General features: G+C 36.4%; 1 long non-coding RNA gene across 1 annotated transcript in view; it reads left to right on the forward strand.

Annotated features, from left to right (window-relative positions):
- The window catches only part of LOC128248380 (uncharacterized), a 103,088-nt gene that overhangs the window by 17,258 nt on the left and 70,830 nt on the right, over positions 1-15,000 (forward strand). The window contains exon 2 of the long non-coding RNA XR_016242460.1: positions 14,455-14,563. This is a non-coding gene — a long non-coding RNA (uncharacterized LOC128248380). The remainder of the gene's footprint in view (positions 1-14,454; positions 14,564-15,000) is intronic.

Genomic DNA, 15,000 nt, shown 5'->3' on the forward strand with positions numbered 1-15,000 from the left:
ATATATATATAGAGAGAGAGAGAGAGAGAGAGAGAGAGAGAGAGAGGCAGACAGATAGACAGATAGATAGGTATGATTGAATGTATTCAATCCATGTCAATTATACCATCTAGGTTTTTGCTTAAATGTTAATTACTTTGAACTCCCATTGTTGCTTGCACATGCAGGTCATCTGCATCTGATGATGGGCTTATCATGAGATACAAAGACCACAGCAATAATAAGAGAAAATACATGGGCATAACTTAGTATTCCTTTAATCCAACTGTTACATATGTTTCTGTGTTAGGCAACACATGACATCACACTATAGATGCAACCGGTAGATGCATTCTATAGAGGCTGCATGGTGAGCAACCACATTGCCATTCAACTGAAAAAGGTAGAGACAAACAACATCCAAATTTAAACACACACACACACACACACATGTGGAGGGTACATATGGAAGGGGTAGACCTAGGAAGATATGGGACAAAGTGGTGAGAAAGAACCTTCGAATGACAAAGGATTGGAAGATGTGGTGATTTACTGTATATGATAAGACACATCTAGCTAAGAAAAATTGTTGTCTTCCACACATTCGAGCTTGTCCTTTCAGGTGCCACTTAAAAAGCACTCGTGCCGGTGGTGCATAAATGCACCCATGACAGTGGCACATAAAAAGCACTCAGTGTTAGGAATGGTATCCAGCCATAGAAATCATGCCCCGACAGACAGCTGGAGTCTGGACAGCTTCCTGCTAGCCAGCTCCATGTCAAACTGTCCAACCTATGCTAGCATGGAGACTGAATTTTAAATGATGATGATGATGATGATGATGATGATGATGATGATGATGGTGATGATGTGTGTGTGTGTGTGTGTATGTGCACATGTAGCAATGTTAGGTATGTGCATGATGAGCTGATGAGGCATTAGTCTGCTCTATTCAGCCATGGGTAAATTTAAACAGTTGGTACCGCTGGACTGGCCCTTGTGCAGGTGGCATGTAAAATACACCATTTCGAGCGTGGCCGTTGCCAGTACCTCCTGACTGGCCTTCGTGCCGGTGGCATGTAAAAACACCCACTACACTCTCGGAGTGGTTGGCGTTAGGAAGGGCATCCAGCTGTAGAAACTCTGCCAAATCAGATTGGAGCCTGGTGTAGCCATCTGGTTCACCAGTCCTCAGTCAAATCGTCCAACCCATGCTAGCATGGAAAGCGGACGTTAAGCGATGATAATGTTATGTTACTTAAACACACATAATCAACTATTCATAATGTGGTTCAGAGAGGAATTGTACAGAAACAACTGTAACCAGTATTAAAGTTATGCTATGTTGATACCTTCATCTTCTCCCTCATCTCCTATGTTATTCTATATAATACTTGCACACTCTTTATATCAGGAATAAGAACCAAGACTTCCTGCACCAGTGGATTTCTTAAATACCAGTTTTGTAAAAGTGCAGATAACCAGAAGTTTGCATCGAGTACTGCAAGAGGAATACATCAGGAAGTTAACTAATCTAGACTTATGTTACATTACTACATTACTATGTGTGCACGTGTGTGTGTGTGTGTGTGTGTGTTTGTGTGTGTGCGTGTGCGTGTGTGTGTACGTGTCTGTGTTTGTCCTGTGTCTGTGTCTGTGTTGCATGTGTATGTTGTGTTGTGTGTGTGTGTGAGTGTGTTTATGTGAGTCTGTGTGTGCGTGCAGACAGACAAACAGATAGATAGATAGATAGATAGATAGAGTCTTGGCTGTGTGGTTAAGAATTTTACTTTCCAACTGTGCAGTTTCAGGTTCAATCCCACTGCATGGAACCTTGGATTAGCATTGTCAACTACAACCCTGTGTTGATGAAAGCTTTATAAATGGATTTTGGTGCATGGAGATTATAAGAAGCTTGTGTATACTAGTAAACATAAATAGCATTTGCTTGTGTGCTTGTGTGTACATGTTAGTTTCGGATATTATTTTAAACTGCATCCAGTATTTGGAGAACCTGGTTCAGAAATTCCAGGATCTTGAGGAATGTGAAACCACTTCTTAGCCACTGGTGGAGGCATGTGGCTTAATGGTTCAGGTTTTGGACTCATGATAGTAAGATTGTGGTTTCAATTCCCAGTCTGGACTATGCATTTCTTGAACAAAATATTTCATTTCATGTTGCTCCAGTCCACTCAGTTGGCAAAAATGAATAGTCCTGTGATGGACCAGCATCCCGTCCAGGTGGTTATTATATATGCCATGAAACTGGGAAACCAGCCCTTATGAGTCAGTGTGACTCAAGAAGGTAATTTTATCTTTTACCTTTACCTCTTAGCCACTACTGTTCCCAGATCTATTCTGACAGAAAATAGTAGCACCCGTCAGGATCCCAGCTCTGATGTGATAGCATGCTAGGGCTTGCCTGCTTGTGCATGTGAAGACCAGATCCAGTGGTTTCTGCAGAATAAATTTTCAAAGTTCAATGGAGAAGAAAGCAGCTGCAGCAATATATTGTGGAGTACAGACAGCAAGATATGGCAGTAAGAGATCTTGGTCATCCACTGCATTTGTCCCTATTCCCAGTCATGTTGACCTGTTCTTTCTACTGGTTTGAAGACGGTCATGGATGAGAGAGTGAGGTTGGCAGTGCACAACTCTTCTTCACTTTAACTCTTTAGCATTCAGATTACTTAGTCAAATGTAATGTTTATTTATTCATAATGGTTTGAATTAATCATGCATTATCTCATAGCTTTGAAATTTTGATGATGTGATTGCTTAGTTTTAGAATGACACTGAAAGGTATGTGTGAGAGGCTAGATCTAGCTGGTTTGTGTATAAAACGGGTTGAATATTTGAGCCAGATTTGGCCAGTTTAAATTGCTAAAGAGTTAAACAAAGTCACTCTGCAAATCATCAGTCATCCCTAAGGATGACTAAATGGTTTGAGTTGTATGTATGCATGTATTTGTATATATATATATGTATTTCTGTCTCTTTGCCTTGACATCATACGTTACTTATAAGTTAAGTGTTACAGTCATACAATTGATATCATTTCCTGTCTTCCTTGACCAAACAGACTAAATGGATGCTACACAAGGATGCTATGAATGACACTAAATGTGAAATAGTAGCAACATATAACAAATGAATGACTTTATAGAGACCTGCCAAAAGTTAGTGAGAAGATTGGGCAAAGAGGGTTGCAACTAACAGTCACTGCATGTGCCACTCTGAACTGGAAGCATCCAAATTAGTCTTGTGGAACTCACTACATGGTGATGCAAGAAGAGGAAAATATTGTCATACATATCCAACTTTATTGCAGACACTGGCCTGGAATATATCCAGGACATTGAAGCAATGATGATGGATTGAGAAGTGTGGTGGAGAAAATAATACTTTGCTTGGAAACTGGTAACAGCTGGAGATATGAAGGAAATCCAGCTATAAAAATCTGCATCTACAGATTCTAACCTACTCGTGCATGCATTAAGAAGTGGGCATTAAGATGATGGTGATGATAATGATAATGACTGTGATTATTAACTGATTTGTTAAAATAATTGGTGAAACATGAGGATTAAAATAAATGAGTAAACCAAGACGTGGCCGTATGGTAAGGAGTTTGCTTCCAACAATGTGGTTCTAAATTCAGTCCCACTGCATGGCACCTTGGGCAAGAGTCTTCTACTATAGCCATCATCATCATCATCATCATCGTTTAACGTCCGCTTTCCATGCTAGCATGGGTTGGACGATTTGACTGAGGACTGGTGAAACCGGATGGCAACACCAGGCTCCAGTCTGATTTGGCAGAGTTTCTACAGCTGGATGCCCTTCCTAACGCCAACCACTCAGAGAGTGTAGTGGGTGCTTTTACGTGTCACCCGCATGAAAACGGCCACGCTCGAAATGGTGTCTTTTATGTGCCACCCGCACAAGCCAGTCCAGGGGCACTGGCAACGATCTCGCTCGAAAATCCTACGGGAGCCAGTCAGGCGGTACTGGCAACGGCCACGCTCAAAATGGTGCATCTCATGTGCCACCCGCACAAGAACCAGTCCAGGGGCACTGGCAACGATCTTACTTGGCTTGCCGGGTCTTCTCACGCACAGCACATTTCCAAAGGTCTCGGTCAGTAGTCATCGCCTCGGTGAGGCCCAATGTACGAAGGTCTTGCCTCACCACCTCAGCCCAGGTCTTCCTGGGCCTACCTCTTCCACGGGTTCCCTCAACTGTTAGGGTGTGGCACTTTTTCACGCAACTATCCTCATCCATTATCACCACATGTCCATACCAGCGCAATCGTCTCTCTTGCACGCCACAACTGATGCTTCTAATGTTCAGCTTTTCTCTCAAGATACTTACACTCTGACGGGTATTCACATTGACATTACACATCCAACGGAGCATACTGGCTTCATTCCTTGCGAGCTTACGTATGTCCTCAGCAGTTACAGCCCATGTTTCACTGCCATGTAGCATGGCTGTTCGTACGCATGCGTCATACAGTCTGCCTTTTACTCTGAGTGAGAGTCCCTTTGTCGCCAGCAGGGGTAAGAGCTCTCTAAACTTTGCCCAGGCTATTCTTATTCTAGCAGCTACACTTTCAGCGCACCCACCCCCACTACTAACTTGGTCGCCCAGATAGCGGAAGCTATCGACTACCTCTAGTTTTTCACCCTGGAATGAGATAGAAGTTGTTTCCTGTTTGTTTACAGTCTTTATTGCACCTGAACATCTGCCACAAACAAAAACTAACTTGCTAGTTAACCTGCCTTTGATGTTGCTGCACCTCTTATGTGTCCATAGCTTGCACCGGGTACATCTCATAGAGTTACTACCTACTCCTTTTCTACATACTGAGCAGGGCCATCTACCTGAAGGGGTTTGTGTTTTATCTACCTTCCTACTTATTAGGATTTTGGTTTTAGCTAGGTTGACTCTAAGGCCCTTCAATTCTAGACCTTGCTTCCACACCTGAAACTTCTCCTCTAGTTCCGATAGTGACTCCGCAATTAGGGCAAGGTCATCAGCATAGAGGAGCTCCCAGGGGCAACCTGTCTTGAACTCCTCTGTGATTTCCTGGAGGACTATGATAAATAAGAGGGGGCTGAGGACGGAACCTTGGTGGACCCCTACCTCTACCCGGAATTCATTGCTGTACTCATTTCCAACCCTCACCTTACTGGCACAACCAAAGTCTTGTGAGTGGATTTGGTAGATGGAAACTGAAAGAAACCCATCCACCATCATCATCATCATCATCATCATCGTTTAACGTCCGCCTTCCATGCTAGCATGGGTTGGACGATTTGACTGAGGACTGGTGAAACCGGACGGCAACACCAGGCTCCAATCTAATTTGGCAGAGTTTCTACAGCTGGATGCCCTTCCTAACACCAACCACTCAGAGAGTGTAGTGGGTGCTTTTACGTGTCACCCGCACGAAAACGGCCACACTCGAAATGGTGTCTTTTATGTGCCACCAGCACAAGAGCCAGTCCAGGGGCACCGGCAACGATCTCGCTCGAAAAACCTCATGTGTCACTCGCACAAGTGCCAGTCCATGGGCACTGGCAACGATCTCGCATGAAAGATATCATGTGTCGCCCGCACATGAGCCAGTCCAGGGGCACTGGCAACGAACCCGGTGTGTGTCTTTGTGTCTGTGTTAGGCCACTACCAATGCTTGACAACCAGTGTTGATGTATTTATGTTCCCGTAACTTAGCAGTTCAGTCAAAGTGACTGATAGAATGAGTACCAGGCTTAAAAAGAAAATTAAGACTGGGGGCAATTAGTGCAACTAAAATTCCACAAGGTGGTGCCACAGCATTACTGCAGTCCAATGGCTGAAACAAGATAAAAAATAAAAGACAGAAGATAAAAAAATTTATCAGATAACCCAATATATATATTCAGTCATCGTTGTGTGACTCAGAAGTTCACTTTCCAATGGCATGGTTCTAGGTTCATGGTTCTGGTACCTTGGGTAACTATCTTCTATTACAGTTCTGGGCCAACCAAAACCTTGTGTGTGGAGCTGCTTGAGTGAAACTGAAGAAAGCCTACCCTGTACATTAAGTGTGTGTGTGAGATTTTGTCTCCATATACTGACATCATTCAACAGATGTATATGAGTGTCATTGTCATAAGAGTAATACCATTTGATTCCATTTTTGTATGACTGTATGTTTGGTGTATGCAGAGATATTACATAGCTTCAAAAGAGCTCAGAAGTGACAACAGAAAGGGTATCAGCCTAAACAAAATTTGTCTCAATAAATTTCATGTGACTCATGCAAGCAACAAAAAGAGGCCATTTAAATCATGTAAACTGCTGATATATATATGTATATATATATATATATATATATATATCAAATGGACAAAGAGATAAGAATGGTGTGATGGGTAAATTGTCACCATTTTATATTTCTAATTTCACACATGTGCATTGTTTGTTTTTGATTTCGTTGACTACACAGTATAGTAGGGTCAGTTGGGCACTGTCTGTGAGAAAAACAGCACCATGACACAATTCACTCTGTCAGAAATTTGGAAACAACATGTTGTTCTGCTTGGCATTCATGCTGGAAGCTCCAATACAATCATTTCAGAGTGTTTGGGTGTTAATCTGAGGAGAGTACAGGTTCTGAGAGTAATAAAAATCCAACATCCAGTCAACATCATGGTGTTCGGAGTGGGCACTAGTGATGATGACGTTATGCCTCCATTCATCATCCCACATGGCGTCACACTCAACACGGAGACATACATCAAGTGCCTGGAGGAAGTAGTGCCACCCTGGAGCAAGAGGATGGCTGCTGGAAGACCCTGCATCTGGCAACAGGACTCTGCACCATGCCACACAAGAAGGAGAATCCAGCTATGGCTGTCAGACAATTTCTGCAACACATCATCCCAAAGAGATATGGTCACCTAACTCCCCAGATTGCAACCTCCTTGATTATTATGTGTTGGGGGCACTTGAGTAAGAGACCAACAAAACTCCTTGTAACACCAAAGATGAACTGAAGGCAATGATTATGGTCGCATTCACTAACTTAAACAAGGAGATCATCTCCAGAATAGTTGCAGGAGATTCCGAAGCTATCCAGAGGCTGTGGTTGAAGCCATTCGCAATTTTATTGAATAAATTTACTCTTTAGTATTTCAAGATACTTTTATGCAATTTTGCTAAATATATCTGTGTGTGTGTGTGTGTGTGTGCATGTGCATGTATATGTATAAAGTTTACTGAAACAAAATATTTAGCCCATGATTCAACTTTCATGCCACTGCAATCTTCAGGTGAGAACTCATCAGAAGATAACATCAGTGTCAATTTGAATCATGAGATAAAATTCAGCTTCTATAAGCCATATACATTACAACATATAATGAGCACCCTTCTCTCAATTATTTATTATAATTCAACAGTTTTATCCACCCCCACACACATATACATACATACATATCTGTATGTATGTATATATATATATATATATATATATATATATATATATATATATATATATATATATGCATGTATATATATATATATATATATATATATATATATATATATATATATATATATATATATATGTTTGTATATTTGCATACATATTTATATATACATGTGTGTGTGTATAACTGTATATGTGTGTGTATGTATGTATATGCATATATATATTTGTAAATATATATGCATGTATATGTGTGCGTGCATATATGTATGCGTGTGTATATGTATGCATGTATGAATGTATGTATGTATGAATGTATGTATGTATGTATGTGTGTATGTATGTATGTATGCATGGGGATAAATGCTGTGACATCTAGACTATGAACAGCACACATGCACATATATTTACTCATACTTCCCAAAATAAATAAATAAATAAATGAAAGATAAATCAATAAATAAAACTCTTTCCCTTTATGTTTCACGTGTAAACATACCAAATTGTCGAGATGAAACCCATGATCTTCTATTAGTTTCTATGTCTCTAATTGGTTGTTTCATTTTATTGACATGCAATTAGGTTTAGACATGCAACTGTACACAACTCCTGGACTTTGAAATACACACACACACGCACACACATAAGTAGATAGATAGTTTGCTAAATGGATATCAGTCATCTATCTATCGTATATACATCTGTATATATATATATATATATATATATATATATATATAAACACATGCACACACATACACGTATACATGTATATACATACACAAACACACACACTGACATGCATAAACACAGACATGACAGAAGTAAATAGACAACCTTATAATCATTAAAATTTATTTTAATCTGAAATTATATGTTCAAATTATTTTTTAATTATTATAATGTGAATATCTGGTATTTAGTAAACATGCCCTTGGCATTTTTTAATGCGAGTATCCTATAAGTCATGCTACTGATCAGAGGATGAATATTCTCTTGCAGAATCTCAAAAGATCTGGTTTTGAAAATACTTTCTTGTTCTGTCCATTATTCCCCAGAGATGTTAAATAGGGTTCATATCTGGTGAATGGTTTGGCCATGGATTTTCTAATGCCATTCTTTTCCAACCAGTCTTGGGTCATTTTAGTCATGTGACAAGGAGCTCCATCTTCCATAACTAAAGAGTTTTCTTTAATCATTTCACCATTGGAGACGATTGGAAGGAGTCCTTTCTGCAATATGGACATGTATTTATCTGAGTTTATGTTTCCTATTTCTTTATTGCCCACAAGGGGCTAAACATAGAGGACAGACAAAGGGATTAAGTCGATTACATCGACCCCAGTGCGTAACTGGTACTTAATTTATTGACCCCGAAAGGATGAAAGGCAAATTCGACCTCGGCAGAATTTGAACTCAGAACATAACGGCAGACAAAATACTGCTAAGCATTTTGCCTGGCATGCTAACGTTTCTGCCAGCTCGCCACCTTTAGTTTATGGTTCTATCACACTCCACCATCTCTGATTTATCATTGCTCCAAATTGCTCTCCAGACCATCACAGAATAGATGCTGTGTTTCATTGTTGACAGGAACTTTTTCATATCAAATTCTTGATCACAGAGTCTCCAGACCCACACTTGACCACTGTCAGAAAATACAACACATCTAAACTCATTAGAGAATGTGATAGCATCCAAAAATGGTAGTGGCCACTCCATCATTTCACTGGCCTAACCTAATCTTTTCTACACTTGATGTTGGCTGGTTGAAGAAGTGGTTTCTCTCTTGCTGCTCTGCCATAGAAGCCAAGTTTGTGGAGATACCTGACAGCTGTTCTGGGACTAGCATCAACTTGTTCTGCTATGTCAGAGGCCGTGCAATGAAGATATCCCCCACACTTCATTTAACAAAGCAAAGGGTCCTGTCAGAGGACCCTGGTCAACCTGGGTAAGGTGAGGTGGACTCCTTTCCCTCTCTGGCGAATTGCACAATCACCCTATTAACAATAGAAAGTAGGTTTTCTGCAATTTTACACTGTCAACCAACAGATTGACCCACAATACGGCCTCTTTGAAATCTGGAAAGTTCCATGGCTTCTTTTGTACATGTCATAATTAAACAGTCACATATTGAACCTAAAACTTTAAAATGTCCATTAATAAAAACTATTTATAGTATTAAATATTCATCATGGCTGATCTAACCAATCGGTTTCACATAAAGAATACTTTCCAAGTCGTTGAAGATGATGATGAACAGTTGTATGGTTTGAACTAAGCTTTATTGCCAATTCTTCAACTGTAAATGCAGGATTTTCTTCAAGTAATGCCTCAAGGAGCTTATCATCAAACTCAACTGGACGTCCTGTTCGATCTTCATCTTCAAGTTTGAAATCTCCACTTTTGAATTTTGCAACCCATCTTCTGCAAGTTCTTTCATTCAAGCATTCTTTCCCATAAACTGAGTGTATGTTTCAAGTTGCTGCGGTTGCAGAATTTCTTTTTTGTACTCATAAAGCATTATGTCCCTTAAATGCTCTTTGGATACTTCCATGTTAGAAAGGGTTTTAATAAAAGAAATTTTAATTGTATTATTCTGCAAAATAATATTTAATTAGTTTAAATGTACACAAATGCATAAAAATAATTTTTTATTCCATTAGATATTCTAAAATGCTATTAAATTTCATTCAATATTAAAAAAGATAAAATTGGACAGAACTTATGAGATGACCTGATATATATATATATATATATATATATATATATATATATATATATATATATTTTCCTCTAGTTTCAGCTCAGAGCTGCGGCCATGCTGATGCACCACCGTTATATATATGTAGCAAACTCATAAGAGGCGGAGAGAGAACGTAAGTACGTTTGCCCGAACATGAGAAATTATTGCTTTCTCATTGGTTAAAAATTACTGCCCATATACGAATTATGAACTTCGTTGAAGAAATCTTTCACGGGGTTACGGTTCTATGATTCGTGTATGAGTAGTTATAAAAACCCTGATTTTTGGCAAAATCTCCAGTGATCGTTAGTTGCCACTAAAGTCCACGACACTCACCTTTTGAGTATAGGCTAATATATATGCCATGTTCAATACTCAAATTCGACAATATTGAATTGTCGTGAAACCTTATAGTTAGAATGAGAAACTAGTTAATATAAAATTTAAGTCGTAATTCTCTACGACGAAATGATTTGGTTTCTAGATTTCTATAAATGTAAAAAAAAATGTATATAATAAATTAATATAGAAACTTAATTCCTTTTACTTCTCGTTTCTTTCAACTTGTTGAATTTATTTCTGTATATTAATGAAACTGTATTTTTTTATGTGTAACGGTCAAAAAAATATAATCTATATCTTCAACATACATGTACGTAATGAACGCACGTTCAGCGTCTTGGTATGATACATCATAACATTGACGCAGCCTAAACTAAGAGTTATGCTTAGTGATAAATACTTATAATTAAGTTATAAGTAACGAGATTATCATTATAGCTTTTAATTAATAAACAATAATATTTGTTATAACTTACGAATGAAAACATTGTAAATAAAGATATAGTATATCTCACACTTCAACGACCTGTTGTGATAACCAACCAACATAAAAAACTGGTGTCCGACCTGTTATTAACATAAAATAAGTATATATATATATATATATATATATATATATATATATATATATATATATATATATATATATATATATATATATATATATCATAAGATATGTGTCTATATGTACTTACACATATGTATATTTTGGGATATTGGGATATGCTTAGAAGCAATGTACATTATCAGAAATACTGACTCAAGTCAACCTAGTTATAGTATCAGTTTGAATGGATTTAGCACTGGCTAGCTTTTACTAGCATACAGTCATAACATATAAAAATTAAGTCAACCCAAGTAATGATATTTTGAATGCATTTAATACATACGTTTCAAACAACCTTGCAATAGATAAGGAAGATATTGTAAACTGAGGGAGTAAAACAGGTGATATACATGCTAGTTAGCTGAATCTCTAATGTAATAGTTATGCAATGAGAAGTGCACTTCTCATTGGATAACTGTTACATCATTCAGCTACCTAAGAAACATATGTAGTATCCATTTTACCTGTTCCGCTCCTTCAATTTGGATTTTTATTTGCATATATAGCAGGCATAGTAGGTGTAGTTGTTAGCTGTGAGCCATATAGAAATTATCAGCTTATTAAATTTCCTCACAACTTTGATATGGAAAAGAGTGTGTAACCCTTGGTGCTTTTAATACATACATACATACATATATATATATATATATATATATATATATATATATATATATATATATATATATACATATATATACACATATATATATATGTAAGTATGTATGTATGTATGTATGTATATGTATATGTATTATATATGTATATATATATGTGTGTATGTGTGTATTTAGTGAGGGGTGCATAGCTTAGTGTTGCACTCACGATCGCTAGACTGCAATTTCAATTCCTAGACCAGGCGGTGCATTTGTGTTTTTGAGCAAAACATTTCATCTTACATTACTCTTTGATCACTTCAACATCTGATACATGATAGACTGTGCACCTGTTCAGGCTGTGTCAATTTGATGGAGAGAGTTAGCTAATGTGTGGCACAAACGTTTGGTCGCTATATACAAATCATTTGTGCAGGTCGTTCAGCAAAAACTGAATGTTCATATATCATCTTTGATGGGAGAGTCCATTATCTTCCCTGTCAGTACATAGAATCTGCTTTTTGTGTCTATAAGGGTCTTTGACTCTTGTTTCTAGCAATGTAGGTGCTGCCCTTGCACTCTCAATCACTATTTGTGACAACTGAATTTTTTCATTTTGGTTTTATAGTGTGTCTAGACGCCTTCATTATTTTATAATTTTAACGTTACCATGTTGCTGAATCAGCCATTGATTCATGTGGTAAATACTATATGCCGCCAAGAAGGATTTGGCTTAACCATAAGCGATGGAGTAGTCACTACTGATGAGCTTTAATCCCAAGCAAAACTAGCTTGCTAGAATAGTGATCTTGCTCACTATGGGGAAGTTATTTCCCCTGTCAGTACATAGAATGTGCTTTCTGTGGCTATAATGGTCTTTGGTGGCTATAATGGTCTCTGATTTTTGTTTCTAGCAATGTAGGTGCTACCCCCAAACCTTCAATCACCATTAGTGACAACTGAATTTTTCCTTTTTGGTTTTATATTGTGTCTAGCTACCTTTGTTATTTTATATATATATATATATATATATATATATATATATATATATATATATATATATATCATGTGTGTGTGTGTGTGTGTGTGTGTGTGTGTGTGTGTGTGTGTGTATCTTTGTATGTATGTATGTATGTATACAAACATATCCTCATAGTATAGGCTTTCAAATATTTACACTTCAATTCATACTGCGTTGTGAATAAAATATTTATTCTTTTAATTAATGAGCCATATATTCTGCTTACCCACAACAGTGCTATGTTTACATATTGTGAATGTGTGTGTGTTTTTTCTGTTTGTATTTGTGTTTGTGTCTCCACCACTTGACAACCTTTCAAGACTGTGTTTCGGTGAATAAATGAATTGTGTAGTTTTAAGTGTTAAACTCATAATATGCATTTGAAAGCTTCTTTTCAGTCATTGGCTATCATATGCCATTCTACAGCAGGATATTTTCCAAGGCTGGATAAACATGTGAAATTCCATTGATCTTGTAATTCTTATATATATATATATATATATATATATATATATATATATATATATATATATATATATGATCTTGTAATTCTTATATATATATTCTTTGTAAATTCTTAAATATATCTCCTTCTGTATATATATATATATATACTACCAAACAAACATGATTTTTATTGAACTCAAAATACTTTTTGGAGTCCTGTTCTGATTACTTTCTTAAATACTTTCTTGTAAACTCTTTTTAACATTTTCTTATTATTATCAAAGAATGTATATCTGTATTTTAATACTTTTGTGATTACCAGTACTTAACACAACAAAGTTCATACAAAGCTTCACATTTAACGTTTGACAATCTTTTTCTAAAAAAAGTGAAATCAGTCAAGTGAATAAACATCTTTAAAATTGCATTTTCAAACCTTCTTTCATATATATTTCCACTCGTATGGTACCTTACAACTTTACTTTCTTATATATATATATATATATATATATATATATATATATATATAATTTAAAGAAAAGAACCAAAGTTCATAAACTCATCCATGAAAATCCAGTCACATATAGAAAAATTAAATAAATTTAAAATTTACTGTATTACTAAAAAGAAGTATAATAAATACAAAGTAAAAATCATAAAAAAATAAATGATAATAATGATAATAATACGATTTTTACTTTGTATTTTATTATACTTCTTTTTAGTGTATTTACTTGTATGTGACTCTAAATTTTCATGGATGAGTTCATGAACTTTGGTTCTTTTCTCTAAATTATATATTTATATATTATATACTGTGAAACTTAATTTAATTTTAATTCTTGATAAATTGAATTTAATTGAGTTTTACCTGTAAATTTGGATTTTTATCCCTAATATTATATATATATATATATATATATATATTTATATATATATATATATATATATATATATATATATATATATGTGTGTGTGTGTGTGTGTGTGTGTGTGTGTGTGTGTGTGTATATGTGCGTGTGTGTGTGTGTCTGTGTCTGTGTGTGTTTACACATTTCTTTTCTCACTCCATATTTTTTTCCTCTCAATCCTTTCTGTCGAAGTGCATAGACTTGAAACGTAAAAGACTTTTCCATTTTTCCTGAGCATTAAACTAATACACATGCTTGTTATTCTTACACCTGTCTTCATCTTTTGTTTTCTGTAAATTTGAACTACACACAAATGGGCTTCTTTCAGTTTCCATCTACCAAATCCCCTCACAAGGCTTTGATCAGCCTGAGGCTATAATAGAAGACACTTACTCAAGGCGAAACACAGTGGGACAGAACCTGGAACCACGTGGTTGGTAAGTAAGCTTCTTACCACACAGCCATACCTACACCTATATATATACATACATATTTATATTTAAATATGCCATTTTCTTGGTTACAACAACAAACGTTCCAGTTGATTTGATCAAGGTAACGGCCTGCTCATGAAATTAACAAGCAAGTGGTTGAGCACACAGACATGTGTACCATTAACAAAGTTCTTAGGGCGATTTAGCATGACACAGAATGTGATAAGGTTGGCCCTTTTTGGATTATGGGCATATGGCGTAGCGGTTAAGAGTTCAGGCTACTAATCCCAAGATACAGAGTTTGATTCCAGGCAGTGACCTGAATAATGATAATAATAATAATAATAATAATAATAATAATAATAATAATAATAATAATAATAATAATAATAATAATAATAATATCAAAATTAAAAGAAGAGTGCCATTTGTTATCTTGT

This window comes from Octopus bimaculoides, chromosome 7 (genome assembly GCF_046866305.1).
Source record: "Octopus bimaculoides isolate indiv1 chromosome 7, ASM4686630v1, whole genome shotgun sequence".
NCBI lineage: Eukaryota > Metazoa > Mollusca > Cephalopoda > Octopoda > Octopodidae > Octopus > Octopus bimaculoides.